General features: G+C 48.2%; 1 pseudogene; it reads right to left on the reverse strand.

Moving 5' to 3' along the window:
- Positions 1 to 7,893: 7,893 nt before the first annotated feature.
- On the reverse strand, positions 7,894 to 10,038 carry LOC121317668 (annotated as a pseudogene).
- Between the last annotated feature and the right edge of the window lie 242 nt (positions 10,039 to 10,280).

Here is a 10,280-nt window from a genome sequence, read left to right on the forward strand (position 1 = left end):
CTTGCTCGAGTCGGAAATCACGGGAGCGAACTAAGAAATCAGCTCCCATGGCTTCCAACTCGGGGTCAGGTCGGTCCCGAGCAGGGGCAGCTGAGCTAGACCCCTGCGCTGGCTCCGCGACCTCCCCCCCGGACTCTTCACCAACCACCCCACCTGAAACTTCTCCGGCTCCCTCCATTGCTAGCCCTCATTCTTAGCGATCCGGCACTCCCGTTTATTTTTACGGGGTTTAAATTTATGGCAAAACCATTCTGGATCGCGAAAGGGAAAAATCTCTCCAATTACTTCCTCTTTCTTCGCCAATAAAGAGGAAGGGGCTTTCAGGGCAGCCAACCAATCTTTAAACTGCTCACAGTCCCGTCCCAGAACTACTGGTACCAGCAATCGAGGACATACTCCTACCTGCACCTGCGTCACCTGCTGGCCAATAGTCATACACACATTGATCTTGGGATAGGAGCGGACATCCACATGAATACATTTAATATGCACCCGTCCCAATATGCCCCGGTGAGATTAGGCTCTCCTGTACTACAGACTGACCACACCCTGAATCCAGGAGAGCCTGGGTTTTTGTACCATCCACTATCACAGGAATAACAAAACCCTTGTGCTGAAGTGACTGAGGTAATTGAACTTGCCTACCTGGTCGGCTGAGGTCATACTCCACGGGACAGTCCCGGGCGAGGTGGCCCGCCTCCCTGCACGTCCAACACCTTGGTGGTCTGGTTTCTTTCCCCGAAGTTTTGGAAAGAGGGGGAAACACTGGAGCCATAAAAGGGGCTCGCCGATAAGGCATCCGCGCGAGACCCCGGTTCGACACTGCAGCAGCCCAGGGGTATCCCCACCCTGCCCCAGTTCCCGGGCCGGGAGCTCCCGCCGACACCCCCCGACCAAATCCTGGATTACTCCTTCCCCCCAGTCCCTTAGCCCTCTCGGGGGCTGGTTGAGGGGACGATCCAGGAGCTGCACTCCTCCCCGGCAGTTTCACAGGCGTTGGCTCCGCTGCCTGGTACTGCTCGGCTAGATCGACCGCCCGATCCAGAGTATCTGGTCCTGTCGCTGGACCCATAGCCGAGGTCCCGGGGCCAGACACTCCAGAAACTGCTCCACCACGATCAGCTCCACCAACCTGGCTTTGGTGACCACATCCGGGTTCAGCCAGCCCATCGCATAATCCTTTAACCGGTGGGCAATAGCTCGGGGGTGCTCCCCCGCTGCAAACTGCTCCTCCCGGAATCTCTTATGGTAGTCCTCCAGGGTGGCCCCCACACGATTCAGGATGGTTGCCTTTAGCAGGCGGTAATCCAGCATGTGCTCCGGGGACAGCGTCCTTGCAGCTGCTTGAGCCTCCCCGGTGAGTTGGGGTAACAAACAGCTAGCCCACTGGGCTTGGGGCCACCCAGCCGAGATCGCCATGGCCTTGAACACCTCCAAGTAGGTGTCAGGTCGATCCTCGGCCGTCGTCTTGGTGGGTCTCTGTAGGGAGTGGTCTGGAGCTGTGGGTCTGCCCGCCCCCTGCACTGCCGCGGTGAGCGTCTGTCGCAGGAGGTCCATCATTGCGGCAAACTGGGTAGCATCCATCGCTAGTCTGCTCTTTCTGTAGCTGCACTGCTTGGGGCAGTGCCAGTGAATCCCACTTCTGACACCACATGTGGAAGGGGGGTGGGTAATTCACTGACACAGGAGACAGACAGGTGAATTTGGCAACACCGCACAGGTGCCCAGTTTTATTTCAGGGTGCTATTTTCTCTTTAATCCCACAGATGGCGCTGTGGATCTGTGGTCTGATTTACCAATGATGGTAAACAGAACCACGGGCATACTAAGCGATGGTACACAATACCGGTGCCCTTGCAGGTGCTTCAAAATAATAATTCAAAACAGAAGGCACAAAGAAATAGGGAAAATAAAACAGTAACAAAACTACAAAGAAAAGGTGTTGCATTTTGCAGCGATATCCCACTCACCGTGCGACCCGGATCACCATCCTATGCTGCCGGCTAACTAGCCTGCTCTGATATACTACTCAGGGGTCTGCCCAAGGGTTCCCCGCCCTCAATGTCTCGCTCTGAACCTCCGCTTCTTTCTCTCCCACTGGTTCTCGGTCGTGGACCAGCGCTTCCGCACTCTCGGCGCGTTTAACAGGGCAGACCTGAGGAAACAGCAGAGCGTTATCTTATAGGACCAACAATCTCCCAAGACTAGCCTCTCAGCCATTCAGAGAGGTGGAAAGTCCACACACCCACTTTCCCACCTCCCCGTGTCACTGCCATGACTCACAGGTGGTTGTTGGGCGACTGCCGCCCTCTTCCTGTAGCTCGTGAACACGCCAGCAGAGTCAGCACAGATCTCTCCCTGCTACACTAACACAGTGTTTTTAAAAGGAAGTTACAGTACAATAATACATTATTTTTTAAGGAAAATGTATTGCTTGCAACATTAGCACACCAATATTCTAGATTAAACTGAACTGGGTTTTTTTTTTTTTTTTTTTTTTTTTACAGGGGGATGGAGAGTTTGCTCGTAATCAAGCTGTTTTCAAGCTGTTAGGACTGACAACCTGAATGTTAACTGACTCATTTTCTCTCATACAGTAGTTTGAATCATTAAGCCACACTGCCCCCATCCTGTCATGCAAAGCACTACTTTGTGCATTTATTTTGTGATTGTCTGAGATTCTTTGCAAATTCATTAACAAACTTATGGATGAAAAATATATTACCCTTTCAAGTATTATTCAAGGGCAGGGCTTACTCAAGGGCTGCGCTTATTCAAGTTATTCAAGCAGCAATTATTTATTTTCTCTTACTTTTTATTCTCCTCTCCACACCCTTTCTCCACTCACGAACACGCAAACCAGATCTGATCAGATTTACAATCTGTCCAAGCTGGTACTGTTTTATATAAACTCTGAAATTGTAAAAACTTCTCTTCGAATTCCTCAGGAAGCTAATGATGCTTCTTTCAAAACGCTTGCCTGTATAACATGGATGATTTGAAATCGAGCAGATGTCTGTGTTGTCTCATCTCGGCAGTCAGTCATGTTGCTGTTTGTGTACTCGGGTAGTCACATCTTTTGTTGCCGATTTTAATACAAGCATCATTAATATGACAGAAAACCTGGTTGTATGAAAGCAGCATAAACATGAAATCAGAACTCTTCAGTGTATTAATTAAGCTGCTTGATGCAGTGATGGTATCATCCATCGTCAGACTCTACGAGTCCTTAATGGTTTCAAAGGTTTGTAGAAGTTGTGGACCTTTTGACAACACAGTGCCGACTGTCCTGGAAGTAAAATTCCAATGAGTTGAAGCGGTCGATGGAAGTCTGCCGGTTCCACATTCTCAAGCACACTCGTGAAGAAAATAATTTCTTCTTTGAAGACCTTTGCTGTTTGACTAATCACCAGGTTAAAGCAATGTGCATAACAGTGTATTAAAATAGCCATGGGCACTTTAGTGGTTTGTTTACATAATTCAGCTCATTTATTGAAAGACCAACACAATTAACAACAGACTGAGCATCACGACCCTCAATCCCATCATAAAACCTGTAGAATCTCTCTTGTACAGTTCCAGTCTCAGGATAATTGACAACTGCGATCTGCAGGAAACGTCAGTAGTTTCATCCACTTGCCATGCAGAAAATGAGGCAGAGGCAATTTCTCCCTGTACTGTATAGGCAATAGATGACACCAAATCACTTTAAATAGTTTTAGACAGTCCAGTAAACACAATAGACTCACTCATGTGTGTCTCCAATAATGTGTCATATTTTACTAATAACCTAGTTAGTTCTTGATAATTCCCTTTATTTAATGATTCAGCATCTTCTTTGTGCCCCCAAAACAGGAACTCCTGTCTTGCTAAATAGGTAATGGTAACGTTTTACCTCTGTGATTGGGTGCTGTTGCGTGTCTTTCTACAGCCCATGGGAGACTTTTTAAATCACTGTAGTCCACAGAAATCAACAGGGAAGATGAAGAGCTGGTTTGAAAAAGCAAACATAGCCAGCAGAACAGCTTTTGCTGTTGAATACTCACAGTCAGCCTGTGACAGAAAGATAATGAGTTCAAGTGATAAAGCTCCCTCCCGACCTATGAGGGCGCTAAATAACAGGAGGAGAAGTATCTGGAATGGCTGGCCTGACAGTTCGTTTCCGGGACCGTGAAGTCGGTCAGTCTGGAAAGAAGCGAGACTCTGTTGTAAGACCGTATTGACCTGACAGGTAAACTAGGGGCAGCTGCAAGTAATAAGGCAGCTGCTACCGTTTACATAGATGTCATTCAGGATTACATATAGGGTCCGGGGTAACGCTGATCTTTTCCTTTGTTTGGGTAAACGGTTGGAGAGAGAAGGATTGAGAGAGGAGCTGTCAGTGTGCAAAAAGAAATAAATGTTGTGTGTTATTGTGTCTGTCCTGTTAATTGTCTGTTTTCACTTTTAGAGAGTTAAAGCACACCTCCGGAGCTGTCGCCTCTGGAGCACCACTGCACACCACACTACCTGTATTTGCACTGACCACCAGCACGACTGCACTCACCCAGGACTGGTGACCGTGTGTTTGTTTTTGTTCGGGATGTTGCCCTGTTTTCATTATCCCCGCGCTTTACACATTGTTGTGTATTGCCGGGGATTTATTATTTTACGGTCACCAGACCTGGATTATAAATAAAACACTTTTTCACTGGATTACCGTTGTCTGCCTGTCAGTCCTGCACTGCATCACCACTACACCTGTTCCCCTTCACCAGCCACTTTGCCACACAGCCATTTCATTGGCTAGCAAATAAAGGCGATTTTGTTTTTGTCCTTCATGTTGAAGAAGGTCCAATTTAGGCTTTTGACAACCTTTGTTTTTGATTCTTCAATTGAAAGCGAGTAAAATGATGCATGTATTTCAAAAAATCTGCAGCGTTTGATGGCAGCCATCTTTTACTGAAAAAATATATATATAGTATATACTATATAGTATATGTATATATGTGTAAAAATATACATATATACTATATACTAGTGGTGTGCAGTTCATGAACGATTCATTCTTTCTGAATGACTCATTATGGTGAGTCCCATCTAAATCGGTTCTTTTGATTCACCCAATGAACGATTTGCGTGACACACAGTAGTCGAGTTACCAGCCTATCAAAACTCATGAAATGATTAGAAAACGCTTGAGCGTTTTTCTAAATAGTTCATATATTGCAGGAAATCTAACTATATTAGACACCTTACTGTAAGCCCATAACAAAAAAAATTGTGAGATTATTTCAAACCACAAACAAAGTATTTGCCATGGTGAGAGAGAGAGAGAGAGAGAGAGAGAGAGAGATGTAGTGCTTAAGTAATATTGAATTGCATACATTGAAAATACATCAAAACCTAATATGTCATGTGACCATTGTGATTTTTACGTTTTTCCATTCTGGTGGTGATTCAAATTAAATTTTAATGCCTATAATGGGTTTGTTGCAAATCAATATAATCTATGGCAGCTTTGTGTTTTGGCAACATTTAACTTCTCGTAGCAGCGTTGTATGGTAGGGAGGGATGATCTGTCAAATCAAATAGAGCCCCTCACTTACAACCCTGTATAAAAAAGACATAGCAGTAATTCCATTGACTTATTATTTATTTATTATAAAAAAAAATAACAACAGATCAGTTTTTGTAAGGTTGCAGGCTATTAAATTGACTACAGTTATACTGTTGGATAAACAATGCTGACTAATCCATACTCTTATGTTTTCTCCATGATTCTTACTAAATGTAATATTGTTTGTCAAACTATATTTAATTTCATGTTTAAGAACCCAGACACCTACAGATTCTAGCCAGCTATTTCCCGTTAGTGATGTGCAGTTTGTGAATGATCAGTCTACATTGGTTGGTTTTGTTTCATTGAATCAGTGAATCAAATGAACAAATCTTTTGAATCGACTCACCAAACTGAACTGAATCAAATGAATCGAGTCATTAAAAAGAACCGAACTGCCCACTATGACTACATACTGCATATGGATTTTAAAAGGGAGTAGCCACACGTGACCCATACCCTGCCTGGCAACAGACACGTCAAGATTAAGTCTAATTGTGAGTGGTGGAGGCTAGCTGCAAACTTCTGTCGTGCAGCTGATACAAATACAGTAAAATTTGACAGACAGAGGGTGACTGAAGGTGGAAGACAAACAGAATCCCATCCATGTTGAGGCTCCACACATGGGATTCTGGTATGTTAGCCAATAGCAATACATTAGACCTTGGAAAGCATGACGTAAGATTAAACGATGTATGGAACGGGCGCTAGAGGCTAAACAAAACCCACCCGCGATACACATCTACAACAGATCAGTGTGGTTACTGCACTACGATTATTTTTAAGGTAATACACTTTTACAAAATTAAACATAGGCTTAGCCTCCGTAGCCTTTTATGACAAATCTCCACTGGAATGCATCTTATAACCATTAGAAAAGCTATATACAGTGCTCACCCTTTTACAAAATGAGAATACACTATTTCTGACGATTATTACAGGAAAATCAGCATAAAGCGATAGGTTGCGGATGCAACCCCGGTTCCCTGAAAGAGCAAATAATCATCAACGTATCGGACATTGCCGTCAGGCAGTAGGGATTGGCTGAGCTTTATAGCAAAGCTGCAGATAGGCCTCTGCGCAAGCTGCCGTGTAAGCCCGCCCCCCTGGGAGCTTACTATACGCGGGGCGCAGAGACTCTTTTGCTCTTCGGGCCGAGAAGGCTTCCGGAGCGACCTCGCGGGTTGATGGTTATTTTCTCTTTCAGGGAACCGAGGTTGCATCCGCAACCTATCGTTCCCTTTCAATTCGAAAATAACCATCAAGGTATGGGAACAGTGTACCCAAGCCGTCGCGAGGGAGGATTCTCGGCAGTAGGACAGACTTACGCCATAACGCAACTGCGTAGGCAATACATCTAGGCATATCCGGAGCTGCACCTCAGCGTCTATGCTCACAATGACACCTGTCCTAAGGTGGGGTATTAAACACTACATTGGCAACCTGAGGTGCCATAGAGCGTAGTACATATGCGCCAAATAACGGAGCAGAGGAATCCAGCATGTTTAGTCTGTAAAACCTCATGAAGGTATGCGGTGTAGCCCAACTGGCTGCCACGCAAATATCAGACACTGGTACCCCTCTAAAAAGGGCCCAGGACATTGCCATATCCCTAGTGGAATACGTCTTCAACTGCCCTGGCGGTGGAAGGCCTGAAGACTCATAGGCTAATTTAATAGCATCCACTATCCAGTGGGAAAGGCGTTGTTTTGACAACGGCTGACCCAACGTCTTAGAACCATGGCATATGAACAGTTGTTCTGTTTGCCTCACGGTCTTTGTGCGGTCAATATAACACCTCAATGCCCGCACAGGAGAGGAAAAGGGAGGAGGATGGAATGCCATCAACTCGACTGGCTGGTTCATGTGGAACAAAGATATAACCTTTGGTAAAAAGGCTGGATTTGTGCCTTGGTAAGGGCTTCTAGCACCACGTCAAGGATCCATGACGGTAAGTTGGTCATTCTTGGAGGTCGCATGCTTCTTGCGCCTTTAAGGAACTGAGATGCCAGAAAATGGCAACCTGGTGATAATCCGTCAATGCGTACATGGCAAGTTGATATGGCGGCTAAACACACTTTAAGTGTAGAGGGAGATTTCCCTTCATCTAACAGTTTCTGTAGAAACTGTAATATTACTGCCATAGGACAAGATATTGGGTCATGGCCCCCCGCCAGACACCAAATCTTGGAACAACTGCCACTTGTACATGTACTGCGACCTGGTAGAGGGCGCTCTAGTGCTCTGAATGGTCAAGATCACCGCTTTCGAAAGCCCTAAGGCTGACAGGTGCTCCCGTTCAGGGGCCAAGCCCATAGCTGCAAGAGCTTGGGGTTCGGGTGCCAAAGCCGTCCTTCGGCCTGGGACAATAGGTCTGCTCGCAGGGGAAGCTCCCGCGGTTGACCATGCAGTAACTGCACCACGCTCGGGAACCATATTCTCCGAGGCCACCGAGGAGCGATCAGAATCACTGTCGCTTGCTCTACCCTGACCTTCTCTAAGAGGGCAGGGAGCATCGGAATCGGTGGAAACGCATATAGGAGGACTGGCGGCCATTCGTGAGCCAGTGTGTCGACTCCTAGGGGGCTGTCGGGGTCCCTCACCGAGAACCATAGGGGGCAGTGCGTGGTCTCTCGCGAAGCGAAGAGATCTACTTGCGCTATGCCGAACCATTCCCAGATGCGCTCTACCACCTGAGGGTGGAGAAGCCATTCCCCTGCAAGAGGGCCTCCTCTGGATAGGAGGTCCACTGCGTAATTGGCTCTGCCCGGTAGGTGAACCGCGCGCAGAGAGGTCAAAAGCGGCTGTGCCCATAGCAACAGTCATGCTACCACTCGGTGAAGGCGGGGGGACCATAGACCTCCATGGCGGTTGATATACTCCACAACCGTGGTGTTGTCCGACTGCACCAACACGTGCTTGTCTAGAAGCACCGGCAAGAAATGCCGGAGGGCGAGGTCCACTGCTCTGAGTTCCAGAGCATTGATGAGGGCTGACCTCCAGGGTCCTGACCACACTCCGCGGGTCCCTGAGCCATTCCAGACTGCTCCCCAACCTTGGTTGGAAGCGTCGGTCGTAACCACTTCCCTCCGGAAGATGGGACCCAAGCAAAAGCCCTGGCGGATGTTTGACGGAACTTTCCACCAGTGTAGTGCTTCCAGCAGGTTCGGGATACCGTCAACCTGCGTTGTTTGTCTCTCCGCGAATGTAACGCGAAGGCAATGAACCAGGCCTGTAGAGGTCTCTGGTGTAATAAGCCCAAGGGAAGGGCTTGTGAGGCGGCAGCCATCAGCCCCAGCATGCGCTGACACAGCTCCATGCTGATTGTTTCTCTCAACCTGAACAGGGAGAGACACCATTCTAGCGAGGCAACTCTTTGTGTCAACAAGGTCACTTCCATGGACACTGAGTCCAGATGCAGACCCACAGATTTGGTCTGTTGGCTTGGCACGAGGCAGCTCTTCTCTGAATTGACCTTCAGACCCAGCCGTTGCAGATGGTCCCTAACCATCACTGTGTGCTGTGCCAGCTGCTCCTTCGACAGCGCGCAGACAAGCCAGTCATCCAGATAGTTCAGCAGTCGGATGCCTTGAGCCCGCAAAGGTGCTAGAATAGCGTCCATACACTTCGAAAAGGTTGGAGAAGCTAGTGACAGACCGAATGGGAGGACACAAAACTCGTACACCCTGCTCTGGAATGCGAAACGCAAATACTTCCTGTGACCCAGGCAGATGGGAGCATGAAAGTACGCATCTGTCAGGTCCACGGTGGTAAACCAGTCACCTTGTCGGACTGACTGGATGATGTGCCTGTGCGTAATCATCCTGAATGATAACCGCCGTAAGTATCTGTTCAGTACTCGCAGATCTAAAATAGGACGGAACCCGCTGTCCTTTTTGGGCACTAGGAAGTATTTGGAATAGAACCCCTGGTCGATCAGAGCAGGGTCTACTTGTTGAATGGCACGCTTCCTGAGCAGTGCCTGTATCTCCACATTCAGAGCTGAGGACTGAACCAAGTCCTTCACTGCAGTTACGACCACTCCCCTGAAGGGGGGAGGCTTTAACTGGAACTGAAGGGTGTACCCGGTGGAAATGGTCTTGTGCACCCAGATGTCGTTGGCGCACTGTTGCCAGAACTGGAGCTGTGGAACAGTATAGGGGTGGGCTAATAGCTGTCTGGATGTCTCAGGGCTGCTTTGGCTGTGCTCGCTCACGAGGGGCCTGGCCAGCGCCACGAGGACGTGACCTGCCACCTCCTCTAGGGAGCCATTCCACGTGCCGCGGCTTTGCAAAGCCAGGCTGGTCGCGTGCTGATGGACCTACGGGGGAGATGCTACTACCCCGTGGTTGCTCCTGCTGCTGTGGCGGTGCCTTGCGACAAGGCTGCTCCTGGGGCCGCTTAGGCTGGAACTGCTTACTTGGCCACACCTTGGCCATTTGCTGTGATGCCTCCTGTGCCTTGAGCTGGGCCAACCTTACCAGCAGCTGGCTGACCGTGCCTCATTCGCTTCTGAGGGCTGCAGAAGGGCATTCAGGTAGGTCCCTAATTAGTGGCGCCTGGTAAACTGTCAGTAGACTGGCTGCATTAGACAGTCTGACTGCCTCCGTGGCCACGGAATACCCTTTTTTATGTGTATCTCTGTGGTCCTGCATTGTTTATTAGGACACGCTGGATCCTT

This window comes from Polyodon spathula, chromosome 6 (assembly GCF_017654505.1).
Source record: "Polyodon spathula isolate WHYD16114869_AA chromosome 6, ASM1765450v1, whole genome shotgun sequence".
Classification (NCBI taxonomy): Eukaryota; Metazoa; Chordata; class Actinopteri; order Acipenseriformes; family Polyodontidae; genus Polyodon; species Polyodon spathula.